Source organism: Callorhinus ursinus, unplaced genomic scaffold, assembly GCF_003265705.2.
Source record: "Callorhinus ursinus isolate GAN/ISIS: 27379988/994484 unplaced genomic scaffold, GSC_fseal_2.0 scaffold26, whole genome shotgun sequence".
NCBI classification, from domain to species: domain Eukaryota; kingdom Metazoa; phylum Chordata; class Mammalia; order Carnivora; family Otariidae; genus Callorhinus; species Callorhinus ursinus.
Genome location: NW_027397088.1, coordinates 15210919 through 15236923, shown reverse-complemented (window position 1 = coordinate 15236923; position 26005 = coordinate 15210919).

Genomic DNA, 26005 nt, shown 5'->3' with positions numbered 1-26005 from the left:
ATTCATGAACACAGGATGTTTTTCCATATATTTGTGCCTAATTTCTTTCCGCAACATTTTATACAAGTCTTTTACCTCCTCCCTTACTTCCCCCCACCCCCAGTAGTTCATTCTTTTTGACGCTGTTGTAAGTAGAATTGTTTTCTTAATCAAAGTGGACAGTTTGGACTTCCATGATGGTGCTTATGTCTCCTTTCCACGCTCTTTTTCGCAGAGGCCAGCTGATACTAATTAGGATGAGAGTTCAGGCCACCCAGAGGGTCACCTTTGCCCTGGGAAGTGGCTGCATCTCTGAATCTACAGGAGTGAGTCGGGGCTGATTTAGAGTAGACCTGAGGTTGTTCAAGGTCTGAGCCTCACAGACACATTCTCTAAGACGCTTTATCCAGCCCACAAGTTCGAATAACTTTCTTCCAAATACCACTTAGAACAAAGGGAAGAGACATGTAGCAGCTGTTGGGAGGCTATTCAGGTTTTAAAGTGTGACTCCAGCAAAAATCCCAAGAGGTAAACGGTATGTCCCTAGTTGTCCCATTTTCTCACGCTAATGCTGCTTTGGTCTTTCTCTGCTATTATCCTGTTTCCCTGTTATTCTGTTACCTCCCTGCCTCTCTCCTTTTTCCGACGTTCCCTTTCCTGGGCCTCCAAAACAAAATGTACCTACCCCACGGTGATTCCCTCAGGTCTTTGCTGGGCAAAAGCCAACTCTTCCTGAAAAATTAACTCTGGCAGAGCAAGAACAGGTCAAGTCTGCAGTTTTACAAGGTGACACGTCTTCATCGGAGCAAAGTGATGCGAATCGGTCTAATCCTGGTGACTTCAGGAGCCCAAAGACGGGGAGGGAAAGTGATGACCTGAATCTGATCTGACAGCGGACAGAGAAGAGGGGGACAGATGACTTGTGGGCAACATGACATGCTGGCCTCTAGAAAGAGGTTGACCTCAGCCCTGCCCTTGAGTGGGTTGTCACAAGGTCTCAGGGAGCCTGGAGCTGTAATTGATATTGGTCTCTCAATGACCCGTCTCTAACCTTAGAGCTTCCTGAAGGCTTGATGTTGGCAGGGGTTTACCCTTGGACCATGTGGTTGCAGGACCTTCGAATGCTTCCAGAGGAGTATGCTCATGAATCTCTAGCAATGAGGAAGATGTGTTTACAAGTCAGTGCAGACTGAAAAGTAGAAGGCCCCCAATTGCTTGGACTGGCCAAATTGCTGAGTCTGAGCTAGTGTAGAGGCCATGCCCAAGGGCCTTCGTCACCACAGTGGGTGGGTAACAGGCCCCCACCTCCAGACCTCCTGACGACTCCCTCCTTCTCTGGAGACTACCGAAGGCCAAGGCTGCACATTTCCTTGGCTCCGCAGTGGGAGGAGGGGCTTGGCAGCGAGCAGGACTCGCGATTCTGTTTTGTGTCTGGTTGCTCCACAGAGCTGTCCGCAAGTGAATTTGATACAAAGTCCGCAAACATTTCACTGCAAAAGGCACATTTTATCTCCCTTTCCAGAACCTTCCAGAGAGCCAAGCTTGGGGGCTTGCCAAGCAGGCTCTACTCCTTATGTCTGATCTAATGTAAGTGGTGTTGTTTGCCATCCACCTACTGAACCCCCCGTCCAGAGCTCTGGGTGCAAAATGAAGAAGATTGTAGTGGGGGAAGCTAGAGGAGAAAAACGGTGCCAACAGGACCTCAGGCTACAGGCGGTGGGCTAAATACACAAACAGATTTAGAGACCAGAAGAGAGAAAAACAAAACAAAACAAAACTCACAAAGACCAAAAATAAAGGCAAACTCTTCTTTCCTACTGCTTTCTTCCCATGTACCTAATTTGTGCTGGTGGAGGCTGAAGATTGATTACTGTTTTGGGGCCTCTGATTATAAACCCATATGTGTAGAGATTCAGCTGGAAGATTAGGACCTTCTTTGTGGAACCAACGAAATCTCATGTTATTAAATCTTCCCTCTTAACTGGCCACCTGTTCCTCTCCTTCCCTGGCCCTAAGACCTTGAGCCCAGTCCCGCTTTTATCTTTGTTGCCTGGTAATTCTTGTTTCATCAGGTATAGGACTTATTCTGAAAACTAAGGTTTTAAAGGCAAGGTTCCTCAGCCGCCTCTCTTTGGGTAGAGCAGGGAGTCCTGAAGAGTTCCATAATCACCCCTTCCCTGTGCCCCCCTGCACTTACTATCGCTAGCACGCATCAGACGCCTTTAACGTATTGCCTTATGCTACAAGGGATCTTTGGCCAGGATGCATCTTTTGTCACCAACCAGACTGTCACATTGGATGAAACAAGCTCTAAGGCTACTTCTGGGTAGCTCTAGAATTTTCCAACTCTTCAAAAATGCTCTGACAGAATCTTGGGAACTTCATCTTTATGTGCACCCACGCCCCCCTACGGCCCAGCAGGCCTTCAGCCCGTGTTTTCGATGACCACCCTCTAGGGACATTCTGAGTGATGGTCTTCGAAGTTTTCCCGTCAAGCATTGGGGTGGCCAATGATATTTTCAGATTCAAGTCAAGAGGCAGACGCCACAGTAACCAATGCCTCCTCCAAAGTCTGTTGTAATAGGAGAGCCCAACTGCCACTTCTTAACAACTGTGAAGCCATGATAATAGGCCTAATAAATTTTCCTTGCAGTTTCAAGAGGATGTGGTATCTTTCACTTCCTGTCCTGAACTGCTCGGTATGGTTACACCATGCGACAGCTGCTTTGTATCAAGGCATGGCCAAATTCCAGCTGGGGAGGGAGGGGTGAGATTTGGTACAACTCAGCGGCGGAGGGGCAACTTCCATAGTGATGACACCCGCTTGCTGCATGCTCACTGTCATGTATCATGCATGCTCTCTGATCATTTTGCTTCTTTCATAGACAGAAGGCAGGAATGAGGAGCTAAAGGCTATGTGAAGGGGCAGGGGAGAAAATGTCAGAAATCTCCACCTGCACTCCCAAGGTCCTTCATATATACCTGTCGTATCACACTTCGCTTGCGTTACGGGGTAACTTGAAGATAGACAGGTTGTCATTTGACCTCACTGTGGAATAACGGGCAGCTGAGGGACTTAGGGACAGACCCTGCCATGTCAGCGCTCCTCTTTTGCCGAATGCATGTTTTTTCCTGCTATTTTTTGGCAGTGCCATGAACGTGTACCTAATTATTTTTTAAGATTTTATTTATTTATTTGACAGAGAGAGAGAGAGAGAGAGAGCACAAGCAGGGGGAGCTGAGGAGGGAGAGGGAGAGGCGGTCTCCCCGCTGAGAAGAGATTCCCAATGAGGGGCTGGATCCCAAGACCCCAGGATCATGACCTGAGCTGAAGGCAGATGCTTAACCGACTGAGCCACCCAGGCACCCCGAACATGTACCTAATTTGCACCACGTCTGTACAAGGAGAGAACCAAAATACATCCATGAATCAGGGTTCGGTTGATTTATTTTCTAAACTTTTAAATCATGAAATGATTTCAGATTGACAGAGAATTCCTACACACCCTCTACCGAGATTTCCTGATTATTAAAATGTCATCACATTTGGTTTATCAGTCTTTCTTTCTCAGTGGTGTACCGGGGCCAGTTTGTTCTGGCTTAGGAGAGCCTATGGCTAAAATTTCTGGAAACTTGTGAGCTAGTTGTTTAACCTGGCCATTGTTCAACATGAGATTATTTTAGCTTATGATTCAGTGTGAGAAGTAGAGAAACAGATGCCACAGTGACCAGTGCCTCCTCCCAATTCCAAACTCAAGTAAATACACAAGAAATCAATACTCCAAACTCACCACTTCTTAATTATTTTACTCTCGTCTATGCTCTAAAAGGTGATTTTCTTTTATGTGATTGACAGCAGAAATGCTACGTCATTGAGCACTCCTGTGCAAGTCTTTTTGACTCCCCATTCAGTGAGCTCTCAAAGAGACAAGTCAAGGCTTGAATTATTATTATTTTTTGTTGTTTATCTAGAGTTAAGAAAGCGATAAGAGTGTGCTAATAATGCAGATTAAAGTGTGTGGTGTCTGCAGGTGCTACCTTGTGAATAGCAAGCTCAGGGTGGGTATAGGTCTAAAGAGCTTGGCAAAAAGATAGCAGGAAGGAAAGAATGAAGGGGGGGGGAATCGGAAGGGGAGATGAACCATGAGAGACTATGGACTCTGAGAAACAAACTGAGGGTTCTAGAGCGGAGGGGGGTAGGGGGATGGGTTAGCCTGGTGATGGGTATTAAAGAGGGCACGTTCCGCGTGGAGCACTGGGTGTTATACGCAAACAATGAATCGTGGAACACTACATCAAAAACTAATGATGTAATGTATGGCGATTAACATAACATAATAAAAATAAAAAGAACTTGGCAAAAATCACCAACAGCATTCTGTAAGAATCAGTTATATAAAATTTACAATAAAGCACACTGCATATTTAATTTTTTTCCAACTGTGTACTCTGCATTCTTTATATCAGTAAATTTATATCAGTAACCTCATGTGTGTACATATATATGCACATATTTTTGGAGAGCTGGTTATTAAACACCAGGATGCTACTGTACATACCCATATTTTTTTCTGAGAATAAGTTGCAAGTATGTTGCCCCTTTCCCTCTAAATACCTTTGAATGTGTTTCTTAAAGAAATAAGGACATCCTTCTGCACACCTGCAGTTAGTCATCAAAACCAGCAAATTAACATGAATACAATACTATCCTACTGGTCTTACTCAAAATTTGCCAATAATGTCTTTTTTGTCCAAGAAGTGATCCAGAATCACTCAGTGCATTAAGTTCTCCTGTTTCCTTATATCCTTTAATCCAGACTAGTTTTTTATTAAAAAAAGAAAAGTCTTCGACGACTCTGACAGTTTTGGAATAGGACAGGGCAATTCATTTTGTGGAATGTTCTTTAAGTTTGATTTGCCTGATGCTTTCTCATGCTTTGAGTCAGATTTTGAATACTTGGTAGGATGAGATTAGAAGTGCTGTTGCATCCTTAGTGTTTCACACTTAGGTTTATGATGCCGGTTTGTCTCATTATGGGTGATGTATTTACTCCCTTGTTTGAGAGATTTGTCCACCAGGCTTTTTATTTCCCCCCCTTTGTCATTGATAAGAATCTTGCAGGAAGAGAACTTGAGCCTATTACAAGTATTCAGTTTTTACCAACTTTCATTCATTAGTTTTAGTACTCACTGCTGATTCTTGAGTGTTAATTATGACCGTAGTCATAATAAAGTACTTATTTTTATTAACTGGCTTTCTCTTGTAAACATGACCTTTCCCCTCTGCTCCTAATTCTTTGTTTATTTATTTATTACAGTATGGATTCAGAGATTCGCTTTTTATTTGATGGGTTACTATTCATTACTACCCATTATTTATTTTGATGTTCAAATTGTCCCAGATTTGGTTGATGGCAGTCCCTTCCAACTGGCTCCTGTGTCCTTTTATAAGTCATGTTTATTGTGGTATAATTTACATACAGAAAAACCTCTGCTTTTTAAAAGAACATATTGGGTAAGTTTTGAGAAACGTATACAGTTGTGTAACCATCACCATAAGCAGACAGAACCTTTCTGCCACCCCAGAAAGCTTTCTCTTGACTCTTTGTATCAATCCTTTCCCCACCCACCGTTCCTGCTCTGGATATCACTGTTCTGATTTTTGTCTCAATATTTTGCCTTTTCAGGATGTATTTTTTGTGTGGCTTCTTTCACTTAGCATAATCATTTTGAGATTCATCTGTATAGTTGCATGTGGCCATAGTTCATTCAACTAATATTACACTATATGTTAACTGAGTAGAATGTAAATAAAAACTTGAAACCAACAAAAAAAGAGAAATAAATTGTCTATTCATGTCTATTGATGAGTAGTATTCCATGGTATGACTATACTACTGTTTGTTTATCCATTCATCTGTTGATGAACAGCTGGATTGTTCCCAGTCTTTGGCTATTAAAAATAAAGCTGCTATTACATTTGTGTTCAAATCTTCACACGGACATATGCTTTTATTTCTTCTGGGTAAATAATTCAGGGAACAATAGCTGGATTACATGGTAGGTATATATTTCACTTAAAAAAATGGCCAAATTGTTTTTGCAAAGTGGTTGTGCCGTTTTGGATTACCATTATCCATATATGGGAGTTCTAGTTCTGCATTTTTGCCAAAACTTGGTATGGTCACATCTTTTTACTTTCAGCCATTTTATTTTATTTAAAAAAATATTTATTTATTTGAGAGAGGGGAGAGGGAGAGCATGGTGGGGAGGGGCAGAGGGAGAGAGAGAGAGAGAGAATTTTGGGCCAACTCCCCTGCTGATTGAGGAGCCTGATCTGGGGCTCGATCCCACGACCCTAAGATCATGACCTGAGCTGAAATCAAGAGCTGGATGCCCAACTGACTGAGCCACCCAGGCGCCCCTCAGCCATTTTTATAAGTGTGCAGTGGTATCTCACTGTAGTTTCAATTTGCATTTTCTTGATGACCCATGATGTTGAACATCTTTTCATGTACTTTGCCATTCATATATCTTTGATGAAGTGTGGGTTCAGATCTTTTGCCCATTAAAAAAAAAAACTGGGCTTTCTCCTTATTATTGAGTTGTAAGAGTTGTATTCTGGACTCAAGTTCTTTAGTTTATATTGTGAAGAATATATTTAACAATTTTAGTGAAGGCTTGAGCTAGGAATCAGCAAACTTTTTCTCTAAAGGACCAGATGTAGATATTTTGGGCTCTGCAGGCCACATGATCTTTGTGTGAACTACTCAATTCTGCACTCTTGGTGTGAGAGCATCCATAGACAATATGTAAACAAATGAGCCTAAGTTCCAATAAAACTTTTTTTACAAAAACAGGTGGCAGGATGAATTGACCATTGTTTGCCAACCCTCGGCTTAGGCTTCGGTGTCTAGAACTTGAGAGGGTTGACTGACCCTGAGTTCCTGCTGTGAAATGCAAGATTAAAATACAGAATGAAAGCTGATTAACTAGAACTATCTGGGGGCTAAGTCCAGGCCACTTCACCTAAAGGTCAGAATTACAAAATATGGAGTATTTCTATAAATATACCAGGCTACATGTTTTCTAAATTATTTTTAGTCTCCAAGAGCCATCTAGGATGCTGTCGTATGTCAATAGGCCACCAGAGGAAAAGTGTCCTTTCTGGTTAGTGGTCTCCATACTTGGGTGTCGTCAGAATAATTGGTGGATTTTTCTCATGTGAATTTCTGGGCTCTATCCACTGCATCAGAATCTCAGGTTGAGTATTATATGTTTCTATTTTTAAAACATTTTCCAGGTGTTCCAGATGAAACCAGATGAGGGACTAGCACTGTGATGAATAGAGCTTCTCAGGGACTTATCTTAATGAAGAGATAAGAATAATCTCTAATTACTTCATTGATTTTATGTAAATAGATACTTCCAAAGGGTTCACAATATTTTAAAAGTTAATAAGTAGTTAAAATATTCTTTCCTAAGCCCCCTCTCTAAACTTGATTGCCACTACTGAGCTTATCAAACTATTTTTTCATGCATAGTGAAAAACAAACTTCAGAACAGCCTTTGCTGGATTTGCAAAAAATACCAATTATTGGACTCTAAATTAAAGAGTCTAAAAAGTGTTGTGGAAATTCAAGCCCATTACCACTTATTCATAAGGATAAGTGACAATCAAAACAGTATCTTTGATGGATTAAATGTGTTTAAACAAATAGTTAACTGTAATACTAGAGGATTAGTATTTTTGGAGGGCTCTATTTTCGATGGAGTTTAGCTGATATTCTTTTGATAATCCCTATTTTTCCCTGGCAGTGGATGCCTGTATTTGCTTTGGAAATAGTCTTCTAATATATTGGGCTTTTAACTTTATACATGGAGTACAGAGTGTGAAAGTTCTGTTTCTGATGTAAAAGTTTATCAGGTAAGCCTAGGAAATGACAAAAACAGTTTTTTTTTTTTTCAAATTGCTTTAGACCTAAGATAGAGCATCTGAAGATATCAATCTAATCATTATGTGTTAATATAAGACTCTAAGCTATCCTTAAATTGTAAAAAATCGTATCTACTATTAAGAAAAATGATCTAAAACTTTTGGTGTCATCCTGGGACATTGTCCAACAAGCCCATCCCAGGATTATTTAATTCACTTAAGAATGTACTTTAGCTTTAATTACTGTTTACTCTTGATGAGGGCTCAGACGCTGTGAAGTTACATGTTAACTTAGAGACATTTGTTTAGTAGAGAACAAAGTTATCTGAATGGTGAAGAAGACAACGCCTCGATGCTTACAGTTTTATTGTCCTTTAGGTCATTAACCATTTTGGTGTCTAACTCAGAAAACTTATTTTGGCATACCTTTCTTGGTTGACCATATAAACCTCTGTTCCTTAAATTCTCTGAACCAGCTCTGTCATCCTCCGGGCCCCTCATTAATGGATTACACAGTTCGATACAGGCTTTACATCTATAAAAGTTTCATTGTTTTTCACTGAGAATTACCTGTTTTGTTTCTTTTTTTCCTTAGTGATCCAAAGTTAAGCAAGTTGTTCTTGTGTATAAATGACATCTGGCCCTGAATTTTGCTCTTTTCCAATGGCAACTGTCAATCATATGAATTAAATAGTCTGTCTCTCACCTGTGAAGTTAGTTTATCAGACTGATCCCAGCAGGACATTCAGTTTAGCTAGAAAGTAACTGTTGTGTTCCTCTACATGTGCCAGGTATAGGGGATGCTGGGGTAAGGGATTCATTCCACTGCCTTCCTCTGGAGCCTCCATAGCCTGGTGGGAGAGAGACAAGACGTGCGCTGTGCTGAGTGCTCTGTGCTGAGTGCTCTGTCAGAGGTTTGCATCGGGTGAATAGTCCAGGCTGATGTAACTCGACATGGCTTTAAGTTCTATCTTCATTGGAAGGGAGAGCATAGGATCATCCACAGGCTTCATTTAATCCTTCTTATGACCAACAGCACACGAATAGGGAAGCCGCAGAAGAAAAGTACATCCATTTGTCTCTGAAGCCAGAGGGACTTGGAGTGGAATCCCGACTCCTCCATTCACTAGAATGTCGCCTTGCGATTTGGAGCAACTGTAAAAAGACTCCGTTTTCTCAACTGTCAAATGGGGATAATAGTACCCATATACAGGTCTTCCTTGACTTATGAGGGGGTTGTGTCCTGATAAATCCATCTAAAGCTGAAAATATTGTACATGGAAATTGCATTCTATACACCTAACCTACTGAAGATCATGGCTCAGCATAGCTTACCTTAAATGCACGCAGAACGCTTCCATTAGCCTACAGTTGGGCAAAATCATCCAATGCAAAGCCTATTTGGTAATACAATGTTGACTGTCTCATGTAATTGATTGAACACTGTACTGAAAGTGAAAAACAGAATTGTTGTGTGGGTGCAGAGTGCTTGTCAGTGTATCCGTTGTTCACCCTCGTGATTACAGGCTGACTGGCCGGTGTGGCTTGCCACCCCACATCACGGGAGACCGCTGTGTTGTGTATGGCTGGCCCAGGAAAAGATCAAAATTCACAATGTGAAACATGGTTTCTGTTGAATGTGTACTGCTTTTACACCATCATAAAGTTAAGAAAAATCATAACTTGAACCAGCGTAAGTTGGGGACCCTCTGTAGAGGATTATTGGTGCAGATGAAATGGAACGGGCTCTATAGGGTTGACTCAGCGTGTTTGGAGGACTCAAACCCCACACATGCCAGTGAAACTGGCCCTTGGTGGGCTCCTGGGAGGTGACCTTTGAGCCCTTGGAATATCCTGCCTGCTAAGAGTGTCTGTTTGGGGCCTTCGGTCATGCCAGAGAGTTTGTGCTAACAAATGGATTTGTGATGGAGGCTTTGGGTCACACCATATTGGCCTGTGTTCTGGAGGGGATGAAGACTGAGGAACTGAGGTCAGCCATCCAGGCACGCCATGCCAACGTGACTGACCACCAATAAAAACCCTGGACACCAAGGCTCCGGTGACTTTCTTGGTTGACAGTACCCTGTACCTGTTGTCATACATTGTTGCTGGGATAAGGAAGCATTGTCTGTACAACCTCAGTGTGGGGAGCACCTGGAGGCTCACACCTGCTCTCTCCGGCACTCTGCTCTGCATGCCTCTACCTTTGCTGATTTTAATCTCTATCCTTTTGCTGCAATAAACGGTAACTGTGAGCAAAGCACCTTACCCGAGTTCTAAGAGAACTTCTTGTGAATTATTGAAACTTGGGGTGATTGTAGGGACCCCCAATACAGGGATTAAGTATAAAAAGTACTTTGCTTAGCGTCTGACAGAGTAAATTTGCCTTCATCTTTTTTTTTTGTTCAAAGATTTTATTATTTATTTGAGAGGGAGAGAGCGAGAGAGAGCACAAGAGCAGTGGGGAGGAAAAGCAGACTCCCCGCCGAGCAGGGAGCCCGATGCGGGGCTCAATCCCAGGACCCTGGGATCATGACCTGAGCTGAAGGCAGACGCTTAATGACTGAGCCCCCCAGGTGCCCCAAATTTGCTTTCACTTACCTCACTTCTGATTCTTGGTTTGTCCATCCTCTCAGACCTGTTATAACCCTTTGGACCCACTGCCTGCTGTATATTATGATTATTATTTCTCTGTTTGACAGGATGGTTCTCTGGAAACTTTGTTCCAGAGAGCAAAGTATCCAATCTCAGATGGTTGGCTGAAGACAGCTCTCCTGAAGGTCCCTGTGTGTTCAGGTCTAATAAGCTATGGCCTGTGCTGACGTTTACCTTCTAGTGCGCATCCATGCCCCACCTCCCCACTAGATTATAATTCATGTGAGTTAAATGGTGCTTCTTCTTTCTTTGCCATGAACAGAGCCTTGCGCGTGCAATGACAGCATGGCCCTGTGGGAAGCGCCTGGGTCTTAGAGTCAGAAAGAGTTGGCTCAGGTGCAGCTCGGCTATCCACCTGCCACGGCGGCTTGGACAAGTCCCTCTGAGCTCCAGCTTGCGCATGTGCACAACAAGACTCATATTCCCTATTCCTCAGGGTTACTGGGAGTCTGATGGCATCCTTGCCTGCTCAGACCTAAGACATGCAATGCCAGCCTTTGAGTTAGGTGGCCCACTCCCAAAGGGCGTTTGTGCTCTTTCTGCAGATAAACCTTCTCTAACTGTCATGGAACATTAGGGGACACTGAGGATGGGGTGATTTGCACGGGCTCTAGGAGTTCCTCAGGAAAGAACATGAACTCCGCCCACAACCAGGGCTTAGCAATAAACAGACACAGTGGATGGACTGCAGGGTAGGACAGGCAGTAAATGCCAGGCTGCAGGTAGGGGTTACTATTGCTGAGCTTGGGTAGAATCATCTAACTATATGCCAAATTCTATTCTAAGCCACGAACATGTACAGACTCCTTTCATCTTCCTAATTTGTATCGAAGAGGCCACGTTTGAACTTTGAAACCCGAGGCACAGAGAATTCAAACAACTTGGCTGAGGCTACCTAGCCGGTAAGTGGCCGAGTTGGGACAGAGCGCTAGTTGATCTACAGTCGTGCTTTTAACCATTGTGCCATATGGCTCTAATTGAGCTAACTCCCAGCCACGGTGCCAGTGCATTCAGGGCAGGAGTGGTAAAAATAGAACTCTTTATTACTGGAAACATAATAAACTCTCCTGGGGGAAAGCTTTCTCAGAGAATTGGGTGGTAAAACTTAAGCCACAACAGTACGAGCGGCCCCCTGTCCCCGTGGTGCTGGATACGCAAGGAGGAAAGGGCTTCTCCCTGCCGATGGAGAGAGAGGTAAGTCCTGGAGATCGGCAGACAGGGAGCCTGAGGTCTTCAGAGGGCAGCAGAGGGACACCGCCATCCTGACTTCTAACGTCTTCGGTTCATCTCGCCTGATTGTGATCTTTCGTTCTCCCCATGATTCTATTGCTTTACGGAGTTAAATACCTTATAAACTGACGAACTATGTGTGAGAAGAGAGAGAGATGTTTCTTAGGAAGTTTCAGCTGCATGCTTTGGTCAAGACAAGAGATGGGCAGTTGGTAAAAAAATTGCTGTCTAAGTATGTGTAGGTGGGGCAAACAAAAAAGATGGCGATAGAGAATAAAAATCTCAAGGGGCATTACACATGAAGATTGCTTGGCACGTATCTTTAAACTCTTGTTTGGCTTTTAAGAAGCCCAAATTGGAAATCACGGATAATAAATACATTATGGTTATGGTTGAAGCAAAAAAAAAAAAAAAAAAAATCTTAGCACATCAAAGAGTAGATCACCATTTAAAAGATAACATAAGGCCTTAGCCCCACAAGAAATTATTGGTGGATGTATGTACATTTTTAAGCTTTAATGTAAAACGTTAATGTGTGTATCATTTCAAATGATTCTTCACTTTTTTTTCTTTTTTTTTTAAGTAGGCTCCACATCCAGCATGGAGTCCAACGCGGGGCTCAAACTTACGACCTGAGCTGAGATCGAGAGTTGGCCGTTCCACCAGCCACCTGGGCACCCCAGATGATTCCTCGCTTAATGGGCTCCTTTTCCCTCCAGCTTTGTTGTGATATAATTGCTTATACCACTGTGTACATTTAAGGTGTACAAAGTGATGATTTGATACACGTCTATATCATGAAATGATTACCACAGTGAGGTTAGTTAACACACCCTTCACCTCACATAAGCACCATTTTGTTGTTGTTACGGTGAGAACATTTGCTATCTACTCTCATGACAACGTTCAAGTATGCAATACAGTATTGTTGACCGTAGTCACCATGCCAGACATCAGATCCCCAGAACTTATTCCTTTCACGACTGGAAGATTGAATCCTTTGACCAACATCCACTCATTTCCCCCACCCTCCTGTCCCTGGCAACCACCATTCTACTCTGTTTCTTTGAGTTTGGCTTTTTTAGATTCCACATACAAGTGAGATCATGCAGTATTTGTCTTTCTCTGTCTGACTTATCTCACTTAGCGTCATGCCTCGGAGGTTCCTCCATGTGGTTGCAGGTGGCAGGGTTTCCTTCTTTTTTATGGCTGAATACTATTCCATGGTCTCTATATCCCACATTTTCTTTATCCATGCATCAGTCAACGGACAGTTAGTTTGTTCCCATGTCTTGACTCTCATGAATAAGGCTGCAAGGGACACAGGGTGCAGATATCTCTTCAAGAGAATTCCATTTCCTTTGCATACATACTCAGAAGTGGGATTGCTGGATCATATTGATTTTGATCTTTATATACATGGAATCATTCTTGCATTTTCTTTTGTGTCTTTCTTCTTTTGCACAGCTTTATGTCCGTGCAATTCATAGTGATGGCGGGTAGAATGTGGGTTTGTTCCCTCCTGTTGTGGCTTAGTATTCCACTGAGTAAATATACCACAACATTTCCATCCATTCTCTTGTTGTTGGGCATTGGGGCATAGTTTCCAGTTTGGGGCCCCTCCCCCTTTGAGGATTCATAGAAAGACACAGGAAGGGGGACGGTTGAGTACCATATACCGGCGGAACTAGGCGGAAATTCTTATGGTAATTGCCTTAGGACTCACAACAGAGGATTCTCAGAAATATTTGGGGAAGAGGAAAGCTCAAACAGGGTCCTGGGGTACTGAGATGTAAGGGGTTGACTGTAAATGTGCTTCCTTTATAGTCGCCATCTGGAGAAGCCTGCTATGTGTGGCTTATGAGGATTGGAAGCAATGAAATACCTAACCCGGTACCAAGAAGGCACCCAGTAAGTGCTGTGGATATTGTTACGTGCACACTGAATGGCCATCATTAACTTTACGAATCAATATTTATGTGCAACAAAAATGGGATATGGTAATGAGAAAGAGAAAGTTATGTGAAAAGTTATATGCAGGCCAAGTGGGTACTATTTTCATTGGCACTGGAGGCCCCAGAGGCCTATAGCAGATCGGGAGGGCTTTGGGCACAGAGGCCAGCCCTTTATTTTAGCACAAAGAGGACTAGAGAGTTTTGTGACTTGTCTCTGGGTGGCTCTGAGTGATTGATTCAGCTTAGAAAGGCAGAGCCAGAAGTCCCCATCAAAGAAGTGAAAGCAGCACACCTCACCCCAAGATGCAGGGATGAGGCATAGGGGGATTCACCGGTTCACAGAGTCAGTTTGTTGAAGGTTGGGCAGCAGATGGCCTCAGGATCATCTGGAGTCAAGGTCTGGGATGTTTCCAGACTCTCCTCTCGTGTCTCAGTAAGTAGGGTTTTGTCATCTCAGAAGGCTTTCATCACCAAGCTGGAAGGAGGGCTGTGGGTGGCTCATGACCAGAGGGAGGCCATCTCTCTTCTTCAATCCCTGAAATTAGGGAAAGACTCTGATTGGTCTGATTGGGTCTTATTCTTCCCTTGTGGCTTGGTGAGGGATGGCAGCTTCCTTTAGAACTATGTATTTTTTTTTTTGGTGTTGGGGGAGAAATAGTTTCCCCAAAGAAGGGGAGCAATATTTTCAGAAGAAAGGGGTATAAGACAGAAAAAACACTAGGTATCCACTATTTCAGTTCAGATGCTTTGGTTGCAAGTAACAAATCCTAGCCTGAACTAATTTAAACAGTAAAGGCAATTTGTTGGCTCACATTACTTAAAACGTTCAAGGTAGATTCTAGCTTCGGGAGCATTTTGATCAAGTTCAAGTTCCCTTTCTCTGTGATTTCCCTTTGTTGGATATTTCCTGCTGTATGTGTTGATTTCATTCTCAGGTTAGCTTCTAGGACAAGAAAGATTATTCATGTTGTCAGCTGAAGTCCTGATTTTCATTCTGACTGGACTGGGTTAGGTCACAAACTTAGCCCTGACACATTTTCTTGTGCTCAGATGATGGAGTACACTCATTGGCTTCTCTGAGTCATTTGGCCCACCTCTGGAGCTATGGTAGAATTGGCTTCCATAGCAGAGAAAATTGTGGATGCTCGGGTGGAGAAGCAACAGGAATTCACTTTCTCACTAAAAAAAATGAAGAGAGGTTAAAGACATCACCCCAAATCACACACCTAGTAGATGGTTATAAGATTTGACCTAAGTCTACCTGATTCTCAAGGTCATAAATATTTGACTACAATTCCTCTCATATGAAGCTGTTCCAGTTAGCGATTGCTGCATGACACACTACACCAAACACAGTAGCTTAAAACAATGACAAATTATGATTTCTCATAATTTTGTGATCTGGGCTGAGCTCATCTGGGCAGTTACTCTGTTCCATGGGTTGTCTGCTCCGTCTGGATTATCCAAGATGGCTTTTTCATTCACATGCCTGGTGCCTCTGCTGGGATGGCTGGATGAGCTGGGTGCTGTAAGGCATTTATCTCTCCAGCTGGGCTCACCAGTAGGATGGATGGTCTTCCTCATATGGTGACCCAGGCCTTCAAGAACAAGCATTCCTTCCAAAAGGATAAAACTCTGCTTGTGTCATTCTTGCCAATTTTCACAGGTCAAGGCAAGTCATGTGGCTAGGCCTAGAGCCAATGTGGAAGGAATCTACACAAGGTCGTCAGTATCAGAAGGCGTAAGGTTGTTGGCAGCCACCCACTATAAAGATCACAAGGGCATACTTCATTCCCTTCCATGAATATAGAAACTGTATTGTCATAAGGCAAGGAGCAGAAACCTCTTTTTTAAACTTCTCTATTCTGTGGAAGAAATGAGTATTCATCATTTTCATCCAGTCAGAGATGCAATGTCCCATCAGAGGTCCCATCAGTGGAACATCAGAGGAACACTATGGGGTGTGGCCACATGGCTGTCCTACAGCAAAGTCTGCTGAAGGCTCTGCAGCTAATGGCATTTGCAATTTCCATTACAACCTGCCTCTCACAATATAAATTGTCCCAGATGTGCACTGTGGAGTATGGAGTTTTATTTTTATTTGGTCTTATTTTTTTTTAAACATAGGCTGAACTTTAAGATGTTTGACTTGGGTTTTTCCCCCTTAGGTTTTATTTGGAGAGCTTCATGTGTTTAAAGCTGTGGTCGGATGCCATATATTTCATTGTCTTTTTCAGACACCCAAAGCATATGTTTTACTTTTGGCATTCGGCTGGGAAGAAAAAAAAGGAGAGTATTTTAGAGGGGAGGCCATTTGTCACCTACCTAGTGGTCTCCCATAAGGCTGCGGTGCGCTGTTCAACTCTGCTTTCCCAAGGACCTGGATAATCTATCTGCTTCTGACCAGTTGTGCGCATTCCATTTCTTCTTTTGGAAAATACAACAGCTTTAAAATTGGTATCTTTTTCCTGTAAAGTGTATGGACCTTGGGGCCCCTGGATGGCTCATTTGGTTAAGTGTCTGACTCGTGATTTTGGCTCAGGTCATGGTCTCTTGGGTTGTGAGACTGAGCACCGAGTTGGGCTCCGAGCTCACTGGTTCAGATTCTCTCCTTCTGCCCCTTCCCCCACTACCCCCCCCACGCTCTTTCTCTCTCTCTCTCAAATAAATAAATATATCTTTAAAGCTTATGGACCTCATTTTATTTCTTTCCTTTTCCCTTTCTAATGTGAAACCAGCTCAGATATATTCAAGTTTCTAAACCTCAGGGTTAAGATTTGTCAAGATCAATAGTCTTAACATCATATACATTTTTCTTAAGGGGGTATGAGGGTATTTATTTATTTTTATTTCTGTTTCCCTCTAAGGGACATGGCACAGTTTTCTGAATTCAGCTCTACTTCTTTCCACATGTGGATGCTGTTTTTAGTATTTTATTATCTCTGTCTTTTTTTAAAAAAAGATTTTATTTTTAAGTAGTCTCTACAACCCAACATAGGGCCCAAACTCACAACCTTGAGATCAAGAGTCTCATGCTCTACCGACTAAGCCAGCCAGGCACCCCTCTCTCCTCTCATTTTAAATATCTGAGTTCTGCTCTTTGATCTTGCTTGGCATTTTTAGAGAAACTTATTCTATTGATGTGTGTCTACACCATTTTAGGTGTTTCTCTAACTCTTGTTTCATGGATCATAAAGAAGAAACAATTTGAGAGTGTGGCATTCTTGGTGACTCTCAATGGTAGTTTCAAAGTCAGATGATGGCTCCTTCCAGTAGATGTCCAGACTATTTGCAAACAGTAAGTCAAATTTCTATCCTAGCCTCGAAAATCAAAATTGGGTATCAAGTTCCCTTTTGGGAATGCTGAAGCTTGGAGATGCCATTAAAATACCTATAGGTTTTGCTATTTCTGGGTCTGCAGAATGAATTTCCTGTGTTCACTGAGGATGGCCTAGACAACCTGTATACTATTGTTGACCACAGGGCAGTTGTTGGCTTCTGGCTCGGTGCGGTTGAGAACCATTTGGAGGGTAAAAGATCACCTGATGCTGAGATCATTTAGGGCCCTTGCCACTTCTCTTGAGCAAAGCCACTGATGGGTGTTCCAACTGCATGGAAGTGGGATATGGTCTCTCCCGGGGCTGAAAGGAATTGGAGATATCAAGTTTTGTGTCACTTATTAAATTAAATTTCCAGCTAAATGAGACCTTTTCCTGGCTCAGAGAAATTTCCGTGGACAGTTTCCAAGTTTGGTAGGGTTTAACCACCCATTTGGACGTCTAAGCCAAATTCTATCCATCAGAGTTGATTAAGCCTCCATCTTGGTCTCTGTTAGGGGCTGTGGGAGGCCCTGGCCAGGCTCATTTTTTTAATGGAAAAATTTGCACCATCCCTTCAGTGGTTTGTGTTCCCATTCTATGGTAGAGTTGCTGCTTTCCCAGCTCATATAGATCTAGATGGGGCCATCAGGCGAACCAACTGAGCTCTGGTCAACAGAGGTGGGCAGAAATGATGAAACCACTTCCAGAACTTATCCCCAAACTTTCCTGAGTGATCCTATATGTGCATTCTCTCCTTGGGGATGCCAGCTTATGTCAACTCCCAGGGCCAAGGCATGGGGGCCACAGGTAGAAAGTGGTGGAGCCTCTGTCCCTGTGTTCACATGGCTATGTACACTGTGTTCTGACTCCTCTGTTTCCCACCGTTAGGCTTTATGTGAGAAAAAAGAAATAACTCAATATTTTGCTAAGCCTCTGAGAATTTGTAGTGTGCTAGGTATGATAGATAGCATTAGCTGAACTAATACTCAGGAGATTTCTTATCCTTAATGGGCTGTTGGTCATTACCTCTCCCTTGAACATCACCCCATGAGGAAGGGTCAGGAGACAACAAGAAGGCACATTCAGTGAGGCCTTCCCTTGGTCTAAGCAGTTCTTTCCTTTACAAACTTGTTAAAGCTCGTGAGTAGAAATGATTGATACCCTTGAGTTTCATTTCTGCTTTCCCCTGAACCAGGGTCTGGTTCTTTCCAACCTGGGCCTAAGACAAAATTGCTTTCTGATGACTGTTTGCTCTTCTCTATGTAAGTGACAAGCATTTATTAACTCCTTGTTATCTATCTAGCCCTGGGCCAGGACTGAGAGAGACAGCAAGGAATACAGTTTCTCTTTCCAAAGGTTTTGTAAATTAAATAGAGAAGCAAAAGATCCATACAGAAATCAACCCCAGGATAATGTGATGTCACATGTAAGCAGGTTCTACAGGAATTCAGCAAAAGGAAATATCCCTGTGGACCGGGCTTGGTTAGAGAAGCTACTAGTAGATATAAGGATGCTACTTGGCCTTGGAGGGAGTCTGAGCACCAGAATATGAGTAAGAATGGGTCCTCATGTGAAGTCTCATATACCCTGCTTAGCACAGAAAGAACCCATCACCTTCTCTGGGGAACGGGGGAGTTAGGTTTGGCCCAGCAATGAAGATGGTGTAACTGGAGAGGTTGGGAGGGGTGGGGAAAGTGACTGAGGTTGACACTGTGTCACACAGGGCTCCTTTTGGGGGGAGGAACTCTAGGATGGGGACAAAGAGCCTCTGGGTTGGTTGTTCTTGTTATAGGCCCTGGGGGAGACATAACTTCTCTGGAGGCCCTGTTCATAACATATACTCCCCATAACCCGTGGTGTGCTGAAGCCAACTTGTATTGGCTTAATAGAGTCAACTGACAAATTTGCAGGAATTTTTCCAGCTAGGTGTTAAATACATATATTAGTATTTAAATTTAACTAGATAAAGTCTTTTTTTAAAAAAGATTTTATTTATTTATTTATTCGTCAGAGAGAGAGAGAGAGATAGAGGGCATGCCCAAGTAGGGGGAGTGGCAGGCAGAGGGAGAGGGAGAAGCAGGCTCCCCGCTAAGCAAGGAGCCCGATGTGGGGCTCAATCCCAGGACTCTGAAATCATGACCTGAGCCGAAGGCAGACACTCTACCGACTGAGCCCCCCAGGCATCCCTAAACTAGGTAAGGCTTGTATGAATTACAATTAAGCAAATTATATTAAAACAAAAATAATCAATACTTAAAACTCATCACTTCCCTGGTATTTGCTAGTTTTTCTATCATTTCTATTTCTATTTCTAACTCTAGAGGTTATTGACAATTATTGTAGCTGTATAGTGGTTTTATGGGTTGAATGGTGTCCTCCCCCTACCCCAAACTCATATGTTGAAGTTCAAATCACCGGTCTCAGAATGTGACCTTCTATAGAAATGGGGTCGTTGGAGATGTAATTAGTTAAGATGAGGTCATTAGGGTGGGCCCCTCATCCAATATGCCTGGTGTCCTTCTCCAAAGGGGAAATTTGGACACAGGCATGAATGCAAGGAGAATACCACGTGAACATGAAGACGGAGATCGGGCTGTGCTGTGGAAGCCAAGGAATGCAGGTACTGCCAGCAAACCACTGAAAGTGAGTACAGAGGCAGGGCACAGGGTCTCCCGCACCTTGATCTGGGACTTCAGCCTCCAGCACTGCAAGAAAGAAATGTCCATTGTGGATGCACCAGCGAGCCGTATTTTGATGGCAGCCCTAGCAAGGGGGTATGGAAGGGAGTGCTGCTGCATATCCTGTCCTCCAAGCTCAGTCTCTGACTACAGGTGGGGAGCCTGAAATCAGCCACGGTGGGCTGATTTTCAAAGAAATACCACCAATCAGGGCTTGATTCATTGTTTCTTTCTTTCTTTTTTTTTTTAGAGATTTTTATTTATTTATTTGAGAGAGAATGAGAGAGAGAGAGAGAGCATGAGAGTGGGGAGGGTCAGAGGGAGAAGCCGACTCGCCACTGAGCAGGGAGCCCGATGCGGGACTCAATCCCGGGACTCCAGGATCATGACCTGAGCCGAAGGCAGACGCTTAACGAACTGAGCCAACCAGGTGCCCTTGATTCATCGTTTCACTGATGGTCTACACAAGGGGCTGGCAAGCTGCCGCCTGTGGGCCAGATCTGGGCCTCTGCCTGTTTTTGTACGTGTGTTGCTGGAGAACAGCTGTGCCCATCCATTAACAGGTTGCCCATGGTTGCTTTCAGAGTCAGCATTCCTGACAGAGATGGTACCGCTCCCAGAGCTGAACGTATTTATTATCTAGCCCTTTAGAGCAGAAGCTTGTTGACCCTTAAGCCTAGACTGGAGAAAGTGATGGAGGGGTGCCTGGCTGGCTCAGTAGGGGGAGCATGCTACTGGTGATCCCGGGGTCATGAGTTTGAGCCCCACCTTGTGGGTAGAGATCATTTAAAATAAGAAAGTGATGGAGATGATGTTAAAAATACAGACTGAAGTGTACTTGTGTATGGCTGTTACATTGTGATTGCACAAAAAATTTGAGAAAATATTCTAGTATTTGAAACCTATGATCTGATTCTGCAAAGAAGTGCCTCATACCCTGGAACCAACGAGCGAAGGTCTGACATTAGATATTTGTCATTTTGTTTTCCTCTTACTTGTTTATGTAAATAAAAATATCAGCCCACATTCATGTCAAAACTACACTTTTTTTCTTGAAGATTTTATTTATTTATTTGACAGAGAGAGAGAGCACAAGCAGGGGAAGCAGCAGAGGGAGAAGCAGACTCCCAGCTAAGCAGGGAGCCCAACACGGGTTCAATCCCAGGACGCTAGGATCACGACCTGAGCCAAAGGCAGACGCTTAAACGACTGAGCCACCCAGGCTGTCCCAAAACTACATTGTTTGTCAGCTGCCACTGTAGGTTTATTAAGATATGAGTGTCACAAATCAGTGGAAGCATCTGTGAGAGTCAGTTGGCTATGTGGATGTCTTTGTATATCCGTAGAGTTTATAATAAACCTAGATAGGGATATATATGCACACATTTTCTCCCTTGGAGAGCCAACTGTTGAACACTGACCAGCACAACACTTCCCCCGAGCTCCGCGTGACGCCCACAGCTGAGCAGAGGCCACCCAGTTCATGGATCTGTTGCAGTGCCTTTGGCCTTGGCTTGGTTTCCCTGCTGTGTCGATCTGGCTTGTCCACCAGCACACTGTCGGTGAGCAATTGCAGTAGAAAAGCTTGGTGGCACCCAGAAGCCAGGTCTGGCTCCATTCTACTCTGGGTGAGCGCCAAGTGTTCATGCGTGAAGTGGGCTTGCTGGCAGAGGGTGTGAATATGGACTTGGATTCCCACCAGTGGTACCAGTCCTTAGGCTATGGATCCACAGGGCAAAAGGGCTGGTTTAAGAAGCTGGATTTGGTATCAAAGTGAGGGACGTACAGGGTGGGAAGACCAGCCCTGTAGGCTGTTGCAGTCTGGACCTTAAAAACCCGCTTCAGGACCTTGACGGCTCTGCGGAGTCCTGTTTCCTGGCACTTGTAAGGAAGACTTGCAAAATGTTAAGAAAAGGGATCCTTGCATGATTGGGGAAGTCTCAGTGGACCCCCCTCAGAGCTTGCAAAACAGAAAGGGAAAGGCAGTTCTGAGAAGCTTTGCCAAATGGCTGTGCTGTGGCTTTCGACCATTCCTCTCCTGCTTTCTGGATCGTCAGCAGAAATGAAGAACGGTAACCTTTCTCAGTGATGCACAGACATGCGTGGGGGGGGGGGCTCGCTTCTTGGGACTGGGCCTTTGCAGGGGTTGGGATGGTGTTGGGCTCCATGGGGAACTTTGGTGGGGGAGCTTCCACAGCACTTTGGGTTCACCTTTTGCAGAGCATTGCAACCCCTGCCCAGCCTCCCCTGGCCTTCGAGGGCGGACACTGGGGCCGCTCTCCACAGGGCAGCAAAGCCTCCGGAGCTGCCCGTGTGTTTTTGAACTTCTCACCCCTCAGCAAGGCATGACTTCAACCAGCATCTTCTCCGATCTCCCCCACCTGCCGCCCCTGGAGCATCTCCCCACAGCTGCTGTCCGTCACCTCTTCCTTCCTTCTGGGCCAGGTTTGATTTTAAGCCAAAAGGATTTAAGGAACTCGAAGTCCGAGCTGAGATAAATTATGGAAAATTGCAAGAGGGAAGGGGAAAAATGTGTGTATCTGCGATCTGATGGGTGTTCATTCCTGGAAGCGCACCTTTTCTTCTCCTTTCTTGTTTTCCTCACTGAATGCTTTTGTGTGAAACCTTTGCACACGGGCCACTTTTGGACCCAGGGGACAAAGCCCCTTCCTTCTCCAAGGCTCAGCTCAAATGCCACTTCCTCAACGTAGGTTTCAGCTGACCCACCGACTAAAGGGTCACAGGGGTTTCTGGAAGCCATCCAGCCTGGGGTGTGAGCCCCTCCAGGTGAGGGGACTGCAGAGGCTGCTGATTCACTCCGGCACTTCCAGGCTCTCCCTCTGGGTGGAGAGCTGGGGACAAATGCAGAGTCCCTCGGGGTTTGTAACTGGCCGTGTCAATGACAGAGACACCAGGCAGCTACCCCAAACAGAACCCACACAGCTAATCTGGCTGCTCTAGATGCATTCGGTCTCCTTCACAGAGGCCTGGTGAATGAAGTCTCTCGCTTCCCCTCCCTCCTGCTCTGGGGATAGCGTGGGTGGGTGCGTGGGTGGGGGGTTACCATGCGAGCTTCCCCCCACACCAGGTCACACCCTGCATGGGGACAGTGACAGAGCTTTCAATTGGCCTGGTTTTTGTTTTTTATTTATTTATTTTTAGGTCATCTTCCCCTTTTCAAGAAGCTGGCTGTGGTCCCAAGGGAGCTGGCCTGGAAAAGTCTTATCTTCCGGTTCTGTGTGTGCCCCTGTTCTCTGGGGGTCTTCACACCAGGGAGGAGTGGTCGGTGTCCACATGGACAGTGCGTGCCCTCCCTGGGAAGCTTCTCCGTTGCTCTTGCAAACCGAGCAACAGTTCTGTCCGTTTGCAGGCAGGACTCCGCTTGGGTCTGCCCGTTGGAAGAGAGTGCCGCCCTTGGAGAAGTTCACTTCCTCTGCGCAGCCCGAAGCACGTCCATCTGTCTGTCTTCTGAACTTCTACGACCACCTTTATCATCTCTGCCTCTGTTCTGGTCCTGTACACATGTGTATTATCAGAAAGACTAGGATGACTTGTCCTCGAGGGCAGGACACACACCTGATCTATCTTTACATCTTTCGCATTGATGGTGTTTGCAAATCAGCACTTAACGGGAGACTGAGAAGTTAGTATGCTTTTAAACCGTATGCATCTTATTAAGCCGGTCTCATTTAGATCTAGAATTGATATTTTTGTGCCACCCTTGTCCGGTCCCAGCTACTACCGACTCTGAAATCTTTTCGAGCAATGGCGGTGGGCAGATGTTCGCTCTACCACATAGATCCCAGGAAAAACATTACCCGGCCCTTTTTAAAAGCCCCAAACCAAATAGTTTGCTATCGGGAAATGCAGAATTTTCTTCAAATGCTAAGACTAGAAAAGCAAGCTGGAATGGCAAACACTTGTTTTAAAATTCTTCAAACACTGTAATCGATATTTCTTATTTTTCTTGCTTTGGACACAATTCTCTGCAGAGCTTGGAAAGCGCTCCCTCTGATCCTGGCCGTGGGCGCAGGCTACTGAGGCTGACAGTGTGTTGGAAGAATCACTGTGCCTGGACCCGGGAGTACTTCTGTTCCTGCTGGTGAATAGCAGGGGGAGTCGAGGGGTACAGAAATGTGTGCCTCCTTTAGAGAGCAGTTAGAAAAAAATCAATGACTTTGGGGGGAAGAAGTGTGGGGTGGGGGAAACAATACGTATCATTAATGCAAACATCTCTGTTCCCCGCCCCCCAGGCCAGCTCCCATTCAGGACCAGCACGGGGCGGGGGCGGGGGGGTGGGCAGGTTTAAATTTCCTTTCACTGATCAGGCCCGGCTCCAGCGTGACCGGAAGTCATGGGGCCGGAGGTGCGGCAGCTGGAACTTAATGGGATCACCCTATGTTGTGACCCCCCCCTCCCCCGAGCAAACTGGGGAACAGTGTCTGTATCCATGGCTGGGGACACTAAGATCGTCCTGCTCTCTATCAGCTGCAAAGCTTTTCTATTAGGTTATGGCTTGTGTGTTGTCTTAGTGACTCCTTCATGGGGGGCAGTTGGTGGTGTCTCTGGGCTGCCTGCGTTTCTCCCTCCCTCCCACCAGACTTTGCTTCCCTGGGGGAGGGGTGCTGAGGCAGCCGATTGAACTGGTGGCTGTTTGCTGACCAGTGGCCTCTTTATAGCAGGTGCCTCTTCTCTAAATGGCTTTCTCAGTGCCTCTTGGCCCTTGTTTTCAATAAATCTCTAGGTGCCTCTTCCTGCCCCAAGTGACTCTCTCCAAAATCTCGGATCATGGGGGTGAAGTTGGTGTGGGTACATGCGCAAGTGTGTGTTGCTTAGGCTTTTGGTCTCCAAAACCGTTCATTACCCTGCCTTCCCCCCACCCCCTGAAAAGAAAAAAAAAATTTTTTTTCCCTCTCCGAATTTGCTGGCTGTTCTTGGCCAAGCAGCCCGTTTTATTAAGTTGCATTGCATCTCTGTCTTGTAAGAAATGCAGACATAGAGGCAATTTGCTGACCGTCACTAAAGAGACCAGGTACTTCCTGGGCCCAGCGTCATCCTGGGACTCACAGTGTCCACTGGAGGAATGTTGATTTCTTGTTCTTATGCTGGAGTTTTGTGATGACGCTGTTTTAGGGTCAGGGGATGTGGTTCCACGGTCGTATTGCAGTGAGATCCCTCTTGGGGTTTCAGCCACGCTAGACTCACACCTCCCCCATGTGTGCGCTCTGTTTGGAGAGCGTACAGAGGAACTTCACCCCAGAAGCTTCCAGAGCAGTGAGGGAGAAAGTTATGTAAACTGGGGATTGTAATGTAATGTGATAAGTTCGGGTGTGTGTCTATTTGTAAAACGAATGTTTCCAGGCCCCGCCAGCCTGTGGATACAAGTGAGGTCAGGTTCACCATCAGAACTTGGATTTCACAGGCCTGTGTCCCTCCCCTGGAACACAGATCCGGCCGGTTACTTCTGTGAGCCCCTGGGGTCTCTCTCATTTTCTCTGGCTCGGCCCCCGTGATGTCCTTTGTCCCCAGAGCTGTTTCTGGACCTTGCCTTTCTGCTGTCAAAGGTTGCCTACCAAGACCGCCAGGCTCCAGCCGACAGGTGCCGTGTTCCTCACGGACTTCCCTGAGCCGAGCCACCCTGGGCTCTGGGCTCAGAGGACAGGCGGCCGCTCTCTATTTTGGGTCCCATTTTGTCACCTGGGCATGAAGTAGCTTGGCTTCTGCTTCTGTGTCTCCCGCCATCTTTTGAGGAGAGAACTTTGGCTACTGCTGTCTGCAGCATCCGTTTCTGCAGAACATGGTCATAAGGCCATGGGGCCAGGTCCAGAGACCAAAATCCCTGACCCACAGAGTAAGTGCCTCCTTGCTGACATCACCTCCCACCACAGCAATGGCGACAAGTCTCATCCCCGTTTCCCTCCACGCATCACCTCTTTAAATCGATGGCTCCTGGGGTCTACCTCCGATAGTTCTCACACATGCCCAGGCTCAAGGCCTCTTAAGATTGTTCTATTCCTCCTGCCCTCCCCATTTTATTTTGGGCCCTCATGACCTCACCCGGACTGCTGCCATAATTTCCTAATTGGCTTCACTGCCTCTGGTCTCCGCTCCCCTCCATCCTGTCGCCAGAGTTACTTCAATCAATGGCTGTCCTTGGATGGGGTCCAGTTGGAATCTGCCTTCTACAGAATTCCTTTTGCTACTTAGAGCAAGGCTTCAGGATCTCATGAGAAGCACACTGCTAGTTATTGA